Source organism: Aegilops tauschii, chromosome 6 (assembly GCF_002575655.3).
Source record: "Aegilops tauschii subsp. strangulata cultivar AL8/78 chromosome 6, Aet v6.0, whole genome shotgun sequence".
In the NCBI taxonomy this organism is placed as follows: Eukaryota; Viridiplantae; Streptophyta; class Magnoliopsida; order Poales; family Poaceae; genus Aegilops; species Aegilops tauschii.
Genome location: NC_053040.3, coordinates 28,480,627 through 28,495,538, shown reverse-complemented (window position 1 = coordinate 28,495,538; position 14,912 = coordinate 28,480,627). Strand labels below are relative to the sequence as shown.

At 45.0% G+C, this 14,912-nt stretch overlaps 1 pseudogene; it reads left to right on the top strand.

Annotated features, from left to right (window-relative positions):
* LOC109760466 (uncharacterized) overlaps window positions 1-10,843 on the top strand; it is a 36,873-nt pseudogene extending 26,030 nt beyond the window's left edge.
* Window positions 10,844-14,912: the final 4,069 nt, after the last annotated feature.

Here is a 14,912-nt window from a genome sequence, read left to right as displayed (position 1 = left end):
AAAACTACAACATGTGGGGGGGCGGGGGGGGGGGGGGGGGGGGGGGGGGGGGAGATACATAAATCTCCCGCTTGGGCCGGCCCATGCAGTAGGGACCTCCTATACTGCGCTCTAGGCGCTGGCAGAAGATACAGTGCGCCCGTTTGGGCCGGCCCATGTTCGGTCGGCCTATTCTTTAACTTTGTTTTCTATCATTCCTTTCTCTTTTCTGTTTTTGATTTTTCTACTTTAAATAATTTAGGATTTCACAAAAATTCTAAAATTAAAAATATTGTGTATTGAAAAAAATGTTTCATAAATCATAAAATGTTTCTGGGTTAAAAAAATGTCCACGATTTTGTAAAAAACAATTTGCTTCTTTGGTAAATAATCATGTTCATGATTTTTTAAAAAGGTTTGTGCACTAAAAATTGTTAACGAAATTGAAAAAATTTCACCAATTGAAAAAATGTTCATGAAGGGAAAAATATCCTAAAAATTGAAAAACTGCTCATGACTTACAAACTAGTTTATTCATTCATACAACGTTCACAGATTCAAAAAATGGTCATGTATTTCAAAAAATGTTCGTTAAGTTAAAAAAATGTTCGTTAACTAAAAATATATTTATGAATTTCCCAAGTTATTCCACCAATTTTCATAAAAATGTTCGTCCATTAAAGGAAATTGTCTGTTTATCCAGTCAAATACTTCTTCGTTAGTTGGTAGAACCCATGCCAATATCATATTAAATCTCTCTCATCCAATAAGAGTTTCCGAGAGTTACTATATTCAAATTCTCTCATTTCCAAAGCTCCACAAGGAAAAAAGAGTACCTAATAATAGTAAAGGGGCTATTGTGCTTCTGGTGGTACGTCATGGAATTACCTCTAAAGTTGCAAAATATTACCCACCAATGCCACTTATAAGTCTTTTTAGACAAATTCCGAAGCTTTTTATTATATCGTCATAACGTTTACAGGGACGAAAGAAAGTCCATCTGGTTGTCCGAGCCAGACATGGCGGCGAGCTGGAAGGGATAGCGCATGCTTCATGAGTTCAATGCCACATATAAGTGATACAAAAAATTCACACAGGGGAATTCCCCCATCTGGGCCGGCCCTGCAGTTGGGACCTCCTATAATGCTCTCTGCACGCTGGGAGAAGAAGCTACACGTATGTTTGGGCCGGCCCATTTCAGGCTGGCCTGTTTCTTTGATTTTGTTTTCTATTTTCATTTTTCTTTCCTGTTTTCGTTCTTTTCTACAATAAATAGTTTGGGATTTCAAAAAAGTTTCGAAAATTAAAAAAATGAGTATTTTGACATAAAATTTTCATAAATCATAAAATGTTAGTGGATTTAAAATATGGTCGCTGTTTTGTAAAAAACAATTGCTTACACAATAAATGTTCAAAATTTTAAAAACAATTTTTTGGGAAATCAAATAAAATTCATGATTTTTTAAAAAGTTTTTCTATCAAAAATTGTTAATGAAATTGAAAAAATAGCCAATTCAAAAAGTGTTCATGAATGGAGAAATATCCTAAAATTCAAAAACTATTTCGTGACTTACAACATAGTTTAGTCATTCAGAAAATGTCCACTGATTCAAAAAATGATCATGTATTTCAAAAACTGTTAGTTAAATCAAAAAATGTTTGTGATTTTCGAAAATTGTTCCATCAATTTCCATAAAAATGTTCCTCGATTAAAGAAAATTGTTTATAAAGATGTTCGGAATCTTTAAAAAGTGTTTGCAAATAGTATAAAATGTTCATCAATTCCAAAAATGTTCTTGATTTTAGAAAATGTTCGGAAATTTGTATAAGTGTTCATGAATTTGAAAAATGTTCACGATTTCAAATATGTGTAATAATTTTAAAACATGTTCGTGATTTCAAAAATTATTCATGATTACACGAAATTGAGAGTGATAGGGGTGTCTTGGTGATGCAACAAAATATGGTCATGGTCATTGGAGATTTTGATTTTATTTCTCCCGTTACAACGCACGGACACTTTTGCTAATAATAATAAAGGGGCTATTTCTTCTTATGGCACGTCGTACAAATTACCCACAAATGTCACGTATAAGTTTTTTTTTTGAGGGGAAAGCCAAATTTTATTCATCAAAGACCACAATGGGTGGGATACAACTCGGGTCATGGGGCTGACCTAACCAGAGGTGGCGCCCCGGACCGATATTAAGCGAATATTTGTCTAGTCTATGTGCTTCGACATTAACAGCACGGCCTTCAAAAGAAAAATTACAATGAAAAAGAGTTGCTCTAGTGTTTATCTCCTGGATAATAGTACCACTCTTGCCTCTGCCTCCACTTAAGATGTCAGCCACTGTTTGCTTGGAATCAGATGCAACGACAAAATTATGCAGATTAAGGTCTTCCGCCAGCGCCAATGCCTCTCTACAAGTGATAGTCTCTAGTATGGCTGGGTCCTCTAGACCGGCGATCACCAACGCGGAGCTGCCTAGGAAATTGCCTTGCCTGTCCCGGCATACAGCAGCTGCTGATCCACCTTTCCTTGCTCTTACTCCCGCGTCCACATGAATCTTGGCGTAGCCGATCGGGGGAGCTTTGGGGCGTGCAGCTCGTGACAGGCCCATAGATTGAGCTCCTCCCCTCATAGGCCTTTCCACTTTAATCATGTTTAGTTCAGCTATGAAGCGTCTGAGAAAGTTGTTAGTTGCCTGAGGCGATTGGACTATTCCTTCATGAATAGCCTTGCGCCGCGCTGTCCAGATCGCCCAGAGAGTGACCGCAAGCAATACAAACTGATCGTGTGATAGCGAGTGCATGAAGGTGAAGAGCCACTGCTTGGCGTTGGGTTCCGTGGTTGAGACTAGGTTTTGTGCTAGCTCCTCATCAACTAAAGCCCACACACCATCTCGAGCTAGTGCAGTTAACCAGAGAGTGTCTCCACGAATCAGCCGAGCCACATAAACCGCAAGTAGCGTTATCTGCCATATGCCGATGAGCCCTGACGTCCTCCGTTGGGAGAGAGTGCTTTGATAAACGCCATAGAATTGCAGGAACCTGGGTCTTCCACAACGTTTTCTAAGCCCCCTCCTCCGACGTGCTGTTTGATGTTCCAGCAGTGCCCTCAAGCCATGCCTCCCGGCGCTGTCTTGTCGCTACAAGCATGCGGTAAGCAGATTTGACCGTGAAGTTGCCACTCGTTTCAAAGATCCAGCTCCAGAAGTCATGGAGATTGCGAGTGCACACCGGGATCCCCATAATGGTACAAGCATCCATGGGCATAAACACTTGGTTGATTAGCTGACTGTTCCATGAAGCGCTAGTGTGATCGATCAGTTCCGAAACCAAGGTTGGCGGATTGGGGTGAATGCTCCCATATGGCCGTAACATCTCATCTCTTGGCAGCCACGGATCCTCCCAAATACGAGTAGATTGACCATTGGCAATTCTACGAATGAGACCTTGTTTGAGTGTATCTCTGCCTTCGATGATGGCTCGCCATATCTGATTGGGATGGTTGCACAAGGTCGCCTCCAAGACGGTAGAATCAGGGAAGTATATGCTCTTCAACAAGCGTGGGACTCTGGTGTTTGGATTAATCTCCAAGCCTGTCTTGCCAGCATCGCCATATTAAAGAGTTCAAAATCTTTGAACCCTAGTCCTCCCATTCCCTTCGGCTGTGTCATACTTTTCCAAGATACCCAGTGAGGTTTCCTTTTGCCATCTTTGCTCCCCCACCAGAACTTCCTAATAAGCATATTAAGGTGTTCACATAATCCCCTTGGATGTTTAAAGCATGACATTGAGAATATAGGTATGGACTGGGCAACTGATTTCACCAAAACCTCCTTGCCTGCGGATGACATGGTGTTTTCCACCCAGCCCTGTACCTTACTCCATAAATGATCCTTGACGTATTTGAAGGCCCCGTTCTTCGAACTCCCAATATCTGACGGCATCCCTAGATACTTCTCATTTAAAGTTTCATTGGGAATATTGAGTAAACCTTTTATTTCTGTCCTCGTAGCTTCCGGCACTCCCTTGCTACTCGCTGACCGGATGCTTGGCAGTATGTATTCAGTACTAGGTTCACCTCATTAGCTCCCGCACAATTTGCCTTACAGAACAGCAGGCTGTCATCAGCGAATAATAGATGGCTAACTGGCGGCGCCGTAGGAGCCATTGCACACCACCCAGATTGGATGACTCACTCTTTGATTTTAACAGGCACGACAGGCCCTCTGCTGCTATTAAGAACAAGTACGGAGATATTGAGTCCCCTTGTCTGATTCCTCGTGAAGGTTCGAATTCCTCCAATCTTTTCCCATTAAACATGACAGAAAACTTAACAGTGGTAACCAGTCCCATAACTATGTCCACCCATCTCTCAGTGAACCCTAGTTTCACCATGATTGCTTTCAGGTATAGCCACTCCACCCTGTCATAAGCCTTCATCATGTCTAGCTTCAGAGCAAACGACTGGTGCTTTTTAGCTTTATTTCTTTTCATAAAGTGTAGGAACTCGTAGGCAGTGATGATGTTGTCAGTTATAAGTCTACCAGGGACAAAGGCAGATTGTTCCTCAGATATAATGTCAGGTAGTATCACCTTCAGCCTGTTAGAGATCACTTTGGACGCTATTTTGTAAAGAACATTACATAAGCTGATGGGTCGGAACTGGCTCAAGAGGGTTGGGTTTTTTACCTTAGGGATTAGCACCAAGACTGTCTCATTGATACATGCTGCAGATTCTGTGCCCTCAACAATTTTAAGAACGACTTTGGTGATTTCGTCTCCGCACGTCTCCCAGTGCCTCTGAAAGAAGTGAGCGGGAAAGCCATCTGGTCCCGGTGCCTTGGTGGGAAACATTTGAAAAAGGGCAGTCTTGACTTCTTCCGGGCTATATGGGGCATTCAACGAGGCGTTCATTGCATGCGTAACCTTGCATGGTACTGTTTCTAGCACCTGTGCCATATCACCAACCCCTTCTGTCGTGTACAAGTCCTTGTAAAAGGAGATCGTCATGTTTTCCATCTCCAGTTCATTCTCCGTTACCTGCCCGTCAGCTCGCTGCAAGGATTTAATTTGGTTTTTCCGTCGACGCCTACTCACTCTCATGTGGAAGAAATAAGTATTTTTGTCGCCATGCATGAGCCAATCAATCCTAGCTCGCTGCCTCCACAAGATCTCCTCGCGATGAAACAATTCAACCAGGCGGTCGCAGATTTTTGTCTCCCGTCGAGAGGGGCCAGATCTTCCTGGAAATTCTCGCAACACCTGTAGTTCCTTTTTTTAATTCGGCTATCTCTCTGCGCACGCTTCCAAAATGTTGCCGATCCCACGTCGACAGGTCGCCCGACAGTGTTTGGAGTTTAGCCTTCACCTGGTCCACCGAATCCCCAGGATGCTGATTCCACCCCGCATGCACCATTGTCTCCAGTGTTGGGTCGCGCTCCCAACACAACTCATATTTAAACGGCCGTGGTCCCCTTCTGCATGCATGCATTGCTTGAAGCCGAAGCAACAACGGGACATGATCAGAAGTAGCTGCGGTGAGATGCTCAAGGGATGCATCTGGGAAGGCCAAAGCCCATGCAGGATTAGCCACGCTCCGGTCCAAGCGCACCCTGGTGTACGTACCGCCCATCACCTTCTTTTCAAAAGTCCAGCTTTGCCCCTTATAACCAATATCTGATAAGCCGCATGTGTCAATAGCATCTCGGAAGGCGTCCATCTGCGCCTGGCTTCGTTGGCCGGTTCCATCATGCTCATGGGCATGAAGTACTTCGTTAAAGTCTCCAATCACTACCCATGGGTCGTTGCTAGTTCCAGCAATTCCGCGCAACATGTCCCAAGTTTTGTACCTTGCACTTGTTTGGGCCTCACCATACACAAAGGTGATTCTGGTTTTAGTTTCTACCATCTGCTCAACTAGAACATCTATGTGGTACTCAGAATAACCGATAACTTCGAGTTTTATTTCCTCATTCCAAAAAATGCCTAGTCCACTGCTCCTGCCGGAGCTGCTTACAGCAAAGCTTTTATTATAACCTAAAGTTCCTACCAGATTCTCGACACGCGAGCCCTCTATCTGGGTTTCAAGAATGCATACAATAGAGGGGGCAAGTAGCTTCGATAGATCTCGAAGCTCACGAACTGTCGCAGGTCTGCCAGCCCCGCGACAGTTCCAAACTAGGCAACTCATTGCGCCAGGCGCGACCAGTTGATAGGGCTCGCCATTTGCGCATTGTTTTGGGTGTTTGAGGACTTGTTCTTCCCTGGGTTCTTCTCCAACTGACGGGGGTTGGTCTTTGTTCTTTTGAGGTCTTGCTTCGACGAGGGACTCTGTGGAACGGTGGCTGTAGCGAGGGCTTGGGGTTCCATCGAAGATGATGGGTTGGTCCCTGAAGAAGTAAGCAAGAGTGTGTTTGCATGAGCTCCTCTCTTGCGGTTCCCGTCTCCTTCTTCCATGTCTGTATCCAGATCAACAGCCTGGTCAAAGTTATCTTGTTGTGTTCAACCCGAGCCACGGCCTCCATGACCTGCACGACCATTACCTCTCCCTCGACCACCTTCAAAGCCTCTTGCAGCACCTGGTCCATGGCCTGGGCTCCTGAACCAGTTAGCTTTCAGATTTTTGAACACAAGCGCAGATTGGGGATGGATCCCATCGCCACACTCTTTGAACTGATGACCTAGCATACCACAGACAGCACACCAATCTGGAAGCCTCTCATATTTCACCCTGAATATCTCTCTCCTCTTCTTGATCACCAGCAATACAACGTTCTTGAGCGGCTTTGTGACATCCACTTTCACTCGAACCCTAAAAAAGTTCCCCTCAAAGTCCTGGGATTTGGGCTCAGCAAATATGAAGTCACCAACAGTAGATGCTAGCGATTTAATCAACTGGAAGAACAGTTCAGGGAGATCATGGATCTGGATCCACATCTCAATCTTGTTAAGAACAATAGACGATGGTCTGGTGAAACCATCATAGGGCTCGATTACGACAGCTTTTCCTTTGTATGTCCAGGGGCCGTCCTCCATGACTCTCTCCCAATCACCCAGGTAGGAGAATTGCAGAGTATAGAGGTTGTCTTCTAGAGGGCGGAACTTGACTTCTTGTGCTAGATCCCATGCAACCCGCATGTTACGAAAAAACCAATACTGACTGTACGGCTTATCCATGTGCACCCGCAGGATCACCATCCACCGCGCCGCTTCCTCTGGTATGTCGCCATCCTGAACCACAACATCCTCCAGATCATCTTCTTTCAGGCCCAATTCCTTCATCATAGCTTCCATGTCGCTCATCGCTGCGGCTGACGCCGACGTTGAGCCTTCCATCAGATCTCTTGCCCGAGAAGTCGGTTTCCGCGGGCGGGAGAACCCTAGACAGATCGCCCAGCGCGCACACGAGCCCGACGTCCGAAGCCGCCGGCGATCAGTGGTCTAGGAGACGCAGGGGATCGCGGTCTCCACGTCGGTGCCAGGCGCCGCCGGGAGGAGAGAAAACCCTAACTAGAGGGGATCCAAATGTCACGTATAAGTGATATAAATGTTTCACACAGGGGAATCCCCGTCTGGACTGGCCCATGTAGTAGCGACCTGCCATACTGGGCTCTGCGCGAAGGGATAAGGCGCGGCCCGCCCATTTGGGCCGGCCCATGTCCGGGCAGCCTGTTTTTAACATTTCCTTTTTTATCTTTTTCCGTTTTTCTACTTTAATTAAATTCGGAATACAAAAAATATTTCAAAATTAAAATAATTTCCAAATAAAGTTTTAATAAATCATAAAATGTTTATGTATTCAAAAAATATTTGCAATTTTATTAAAGAATCTGGCTCGAAAAATGTTTGAAATTTTGAAAACAAATGTTCATGAAACCAAAATACGTCCATGACTTTTTAAAAATTCGTGTACAAAAAATGTTAATGAAATTTAAGAAAATATCACCATTCAAAAAATGTTCATGAATGGGGAAATAACCAAATATTTGAAAAACTGTTCGTGACATACAAAATAGTTTATACAAAAATGATCATGCATTTCAAAAAATGTTTGTAAAATCAAGAAAATGTTCGGGAATTTCAAAAATTATTCCACCGATTTCTAAAACAATGTTCGTCCATTTTAGAATTGTTTGCCTATTCAAGAAAATTGTTAAAAAAACGTAATTTCTAAAAATGTTTGTAAATACTATAAAATGTTCATGAATTCAAAATATGTTCTTGATTTTAGAATATGTTTGCAAATTTGTAAAAGTGTTCATGAATGTGAAAAATGTTCACAAGTTTAAAAAATGTACATGATTTCCCGAAGTTGAAAGTGATAGTGTATCTCGGTGATGAAAAAAAATGTGATCATGGTCATTCAAGATTATAATTTTTTTCTCCGCGCACGGGCCCTTTTGCTAGTATAGAATAATACAAAAAAAAGAGCCCAAAAGTAGGTCCTGAGTGGTCGGCTTTATTGTTCAGACCAAACCATTCATACAAAACATCAAACACTTTGCACACTGATGCTGATAAATCTACCATAGGAATATTTATATATTTCATCGTGTGCGTCCAGTTTTGTCACAACGTACCAATTATGTAAGTCCTATGTGAATATCTCAAATGACTTGCGTTCACGACCTAAAAGAAAAAGAAAAAGAAAAAGAAGATAGTGCCGGTTCCCTGTAGCATGATCGATTGAACTGATGCCTGCCATGGAATCGAGCGTCCCTGGTGCACACTGTTTTCCGACAAGGTGCAAGAGAAGAGAAACACACGAGACAAGAGAGCTTTCAGCTTTTTCCTTTACAGTGTAGAATCTCTTGTCTGCGCCAAAGGCAGAAACGGCCGTGAGGCCAACTCCAGCACGCGACCCCATTCCGTTCTGGTGCGTCCGTTTAGGGTAGAACAGACGAATAGCATGACTCAAGGCGCGGCTTCAAATAGACAAATGTCCGGATTTCGTCCGTTTTTTACCCATTCCCGGCCCAAACTTGTGCCGAGTTTGGGGTGAAATGGACATCACGCGGACGGGCTGGACACACGCCCTTGTCCTCCCCGTGGCCCGCCTGTCGGGGACACTAGCACTCCATTTGCCTCCAACGCCTCCACCCGCTCTCCTCCGCCGCATCCCGCCACCGGCGCCGCCAGTATTCTCCGACCGCCTCCTCACTGCTCCCTCCCCCTGCCCATCCATACCAAACCACGTCTCGACACGGCCGCCACAACGCCCGCGCTTTCGTAGGAGTTCTGGCCATCGCTTGGAGGAGATTTGGCCGTCGCCATTGTAGCCGGTGCCAGAGGGGATACGACCACCGGCGACGGATATGGACCACGGCAGCTTCCGCCGGGTGCTCTAGAGCGGCCAGTAGCCGGCCGCCAACCACCCCTGCTGCATCGAGATGATCATCGCGGCCTCTTTGCCACCACGACCGCAAGGTGTTGAACACTTTGCCCACAAAGGTATGGACAGTGGAGATGAATTTTTCTTCCACCACTTCATTTATTCATCGGATGATTCGTCCTCGGATGACGAAGATCTGGTGGTGGTTGCACTGGTCGTTCACGATCACATTGGGCAGCTTCCTCGGTACATGGGGTCAGTCCCTGGCCGTGCTCCCAACCTGAAACGCAATAGAGAGAGAGGCCACGCCTTGCTCTATGCCGATTACTTTGCGAATACCTCGCTCTTCAAGCCGGATAAATTCCGTCGCCGTTTTCGTATGGCAAGGCATCTGTTCAATCGTATCCGAGAGGGAGTGGTTGCTCATGACCCATACTTCGAGTGCAAGACGGATGCCCTTGGCAAGCTTGGATTCTCCTCTTACCAGAAGTGCACCGCGGCCATCGGCATGCTTGCATATGGAATTCCAGGCGATCTGGTGGATGAGTACGTGCGCATGAGTGAGTCGGCATGTCTGTTGTCACTTTACAAGTTCTACAAGGCTGTGGTGGCAGTGTTTGGCCCTGAGTACTTGAGGCAGCTGTCGGTGTCAAAACCGGCGGATCTCGGATAGGGGGGCCCGAACTGTGCGTCTAAGGATAGAGGGTAATAGGAGGCAGGGGACACGATGTTTACCCAGGTTCGGGCCCTCTTAATGGAGGTAATACCCTACTTCCTGCTTGATTGACTTTGATGAGTATAGGGATTACAAGAGTTGATCTACCTCGAGATCGTAATGGCTAAACCCTATATGTCTAGCCTGTATGATTATCCTTGCCTCTACGGACTAAACCCTCCGGTTTATATAGACATCGGAGGAGGCTAGGGTTGTACAGAGTCGGTTTACAGGGAAAGGAATCTTTAATATCCGCACGCCAAGCTTGCCTTCCACGCCAAGGAGAGTCCCATCCGGACACGGGGGGGAAGCCTTCCATCTTGTATCTTCACGGCCCATTAGTCCGGCCCATGTTACGCAGCCCAAACGCCCGAGGACCCCTTAATCCAGGACTCCCTCAGCAGCCAAATGCCACTGATATAGAAAGCTTGTTGGCGACCAACGCGGCTAGAGGCTTTCCAGGCATGCTTGGTAGCATAGATTGTATGCACTGGGAGTGGAAGAACTGTCCATTTTCTTGGCAGGGCCAGTACAAGGGGCATGTTAAAGCGTGCACTATCATATTAGAAGCGGTGGCTTCGCAAGATCTTTGGATATGGCATTCTTTCTTCGACATGGCAGGTTCTCACAATGATATCAACGTGCTGCCGCGTTCTCCAGTCTTCGCAAGGCTTGCAGAAGGCCACTCCCCACCTGGCAACTTTGAGATCAACGGCCACCAGTACAACAAGGGATACTACCTAGCTGATGGTATATATCCTCAGTGGTCAACTTTTTGTGAAGACAATCTCGAACCCCCAAGGTGAGAAGAGAAAGAGATTTACCCAAATGCAAGAGAGTGCTAGAAAGGATGTGGAACGTGCTTTTGGTTTGCTTCAATCCCGATGGGGTATCGTTCGAAACCCTGCATTGACATGGGATGAAGGGAAGCTTCGGGAGGTGATGACTGCTTGTGTGATCATGCACAACATAATCGTCGAGGACGAGCGTGATAACAGCATCTTCGACCAAGGATTTGATTTTCAAGGTGAAAATGTTCAGCCCCTGCACCAAGAACCGGCCACGTTTGAGGAGTTTGCCCAATGTCATCGTGAAATGCATGATTGGCACACTCATTTGGATCTTCAAAATGACTTGGTTGAGCACATGTGGAATCACATTGGCAACCAATAGATGTATTGGTTTCATTATGTTCATTCAAGACAATTTCGATTTGGTTGTAAAACTATTTTATTAGAGACAATTTTGATTGGGTTGTAAAACTATTTTTATTTTCAGACAATTAATATTTGGACGTGCAAACTAGTTTTGAACATTGAAATATGAATATATGGGCATTTTTGGTCGTGGCGGACATGATGAGGCCAAAGGATGCGTCCGCGCGTTGTGCGCACGGCGACCGCATCACAGGACAGGCCTAGACACGACCCCATTGCTATATCCAAACGGGCAGAATCCAGACAAAACAGATGTCTGTTTGGGGTCGTGCGCTGGAGTTGGCCTGACTTTGGCAGTCAGCCACAAACCTGATTCGCCTGAACGAATCAACCAAACATTCTTTGTGCTATAATATATACAACCTTGGTTTGCTAATGATACAACTGGAATACACACACATATTTCTGCGAGAAAACTTTCAAAAGCTTCAGAATTCAGAACAACGTCTAACTGGATGAATATTGGGTTTTGTTCCGAACGGATAAAATCATCCATTCTTCCATTCCTTGACAAGAAAAGAGTAGTTCTATCATGTGTAAATCGTTTATACATGTCTCCAGTCTCATCCAGCACATTTAGTTAGCTGTTGACTGGCCTCCCCTGAAATTGTTGCATTACTATTAATTACTCCCTTCGTTCACAAATATAAAATATTTTGAATATATGAATACGGACTACATATATACGGATTGAACAGAGGGAGCAATTTGCAATGCTTCTTACTCCTACTAGTAACTGAAAATACCCGAGAGCACAACTAGGGCGAGCCCTAGTCCACCTTTTTGGTCTGACGTTTGGGACCTTCGTCTCCTTCCTCCCGCTGTCTCGCGACTCGATGAACATAGCGACTCCTTGAGTCAAAACATAAGTGACCGGGTCGCCCGACGACATCAGCACGGGGCAAATTACTTGGCATCCATGGTCGAGATCTCATTATGAATATTCCTGGGCCACCGACTTCCTCAGACGTACCACCCCCGGTTGCCTCAAAGGTTATTGTACAACTACAAAACATGGAGGACTCTACGGCATGCACCGCAAAAAGACACAGACGGCCGACCAACACTTCTACGAAAAGGTGTCGACCAAGATAAAGGACAATTTCATCATCTCGCAAAGTCCTAGATTATATCTTTAGAAGATCCGATCTATGTAGTCCACTCAGATCATCCACATTAGTAGGTAATGTTACAACACAATTCAAATAATATGAAAATATCCTCCCATTTTATTAGTTATAAGAAGACATAGCAATGACATTGTTCAAAAGTGGCATCACAAGTTTCACGGAGTAGAAAAGAGATGAATCAATGAAACCATGCAACCTTTGTGATGCTACTATGTTATATCAACTATGTTATGAGAGGAGATCAGGCGAAACCATAATTCAAGGTACAGAGGTGGCCTGCGATGCATGGGATGTCGGGGCAACAGCACCAACACCACAACACAAATAGTTCCTCAGGCAACACCCCGCTACCCATCGTAAGGATGCCACAGGCCTCCCAGCAGCTTGTGCAAACGGTGCAGCCATCATCATGAGAAGGCAAACCTGTGCCATGAAAAAATGTATGAAAACTTGATGGTTTATTCAACATTTTCACCCAACTTGCTGAACAAAGTGCACTAGAGAACAATGTACACTACTCCTTCTCACAATATGTGTTTGTTATGTCATACTGAACACCAAATTCAGTATATATAGAACATAGTGGCCATGATGCTCGACCTTATCCTTACAAAATACATTAATAACATGTTTGACTACTATTTAGCGAAAGAAGGGAAATAATTAATAGCAACTAAAATATCCAGTCTTATCTTCTCGGAAGCATATAAGAGAAACTAGCGATTACTATGTATGCTTAGTCATAATTGACGATGAAGGATAAGATTTAACTAAGGGAATCAAAGATATATTTCTTTATCCATTCCTCATGCAGGCCTTGTACACTGAATGGAAATCCACAAGCTATATACCTCATGTTTTCACATGGCCGTTGCTCGGCCTCCCATTATTTCCAAAAATTCTAAGTTTGTACTACACGTGTGTGCGTGTGCTTGCGTATGTGCATGTGTGTGTGTGTGTGAGGAAACTCTCCCCTTGAGAAAAGTTTGAATGCCACATGGTGCAGTCTACGATGGCCATGAAAGGAAGGGGTGGAAGGAGAGAGAGAGACGATCTACCATGTGTATGTAAATCGTTTTTGGGTTTCTCAATGCCATCCAGCCTACTTAATTAGCTGCCAATCGATCTTGCCTGAAGAAATTACTGCCTCAATGTTTCTTTCTCCTAGTAATTAAAAAGGCGAGGGCTGGTTCACCTTTTTGCTCTGCCGGTTGGGACCTTCGTCTTCTTCCTCCTCTCCAGCTTCCCACTCCAACTGCAGTAACTGCCAACGCAAAACAGTCAGTGGCAAACAAGTCGCGTCTCAAAACCAGGCTGATCCAGATTGCCAGTTATTTTCTCTGATCCCAGCACTACACAAAAGGGACAAAGTAGACAGGCTTACTTGCCCGCTTTCACCTCTCCATTCCACGGAGAGTGAACGGCGACCAAACCAGTCATGCGCCAGGAACGATGTGCAACAGAGCAGGCTGCAAGATGCCATGATATATTAGCAGCGCGGCTTGAAACCAGATCATCACCGCTACCTTTAGTGCCAGACCGGTGGCGTATCCCAGAAACGCGCTGTTGAACGGCTCTTGGTTCCCCGCGTCATGTCAAAACACTAGCGCGATGAATATGTCTGCAATCAGAATTAGGAGCATATACGTTATACATTTTGCATAGGAAAAAGAGCTCTTCCTGAACCAAACCAGGTACTGAACAGAATGACAAATAAAATTAAGCGACGGAGATGCATCGATGCTTTTACAAGTGTAATTAGAAGAAAAATGATGGTTTGATTTGCGTCCGCCTACCACTCCACTACTAACAAACACTGTTTTATGATTGGCGTGAATGTTGTTGGATAAACAACAATTAATATTCACTGAAGGCCAAATGCCATTACATATACATGTGTGGTGAAGTGCAGGAAACCCCTTATACAATGGGGAAGAACCAAAAAGGGACTATACACATCTAACACCCCCCTCAAACTCATGGTGGATCAACAACACTGAGTTTGGAGAGAAGAAAACCATGCCGCACTTGAGTCTGTGCCTTCCCGCCAACTATAACTCAGAGGGAACATAGTGAAGAGCAAGAGTCTGATCATGCACAGCAGCACGCACAAAGTGGGCATCCACACTGATGTGCTTGGTGAGCTCATGCTTCACCGGGTCACGCGCAATACTGATAGCACCGGTTCTGACAGTAAGGGAGTCGAGGTAGTAGCAGGCACTCCAAAATCCTCAAATAACCACCGTAACCAAATCACCTCAGCCGTCAACATAGCCATGGCTCGCAACTCAGCCTCTGTACTCAAGCGAGAAACGTTAGTCTATTTCTTTGTCTTCCAGGCAATGAGAGAGCCACCAAGAAAGACACAGTATGCAGACGGCGAGCGTCGATCAGAGGGATCACTAGCCCATGTAGCATCAGAGTAGGCCTGGAGCTCAAGAGAGCTTGAGCGGGGAAAGAAAAGGCGATGAGAGAAAGTGCCACGAAGATATCGGAGAACACGGAGGAGATGACTATAGTGGACAGAG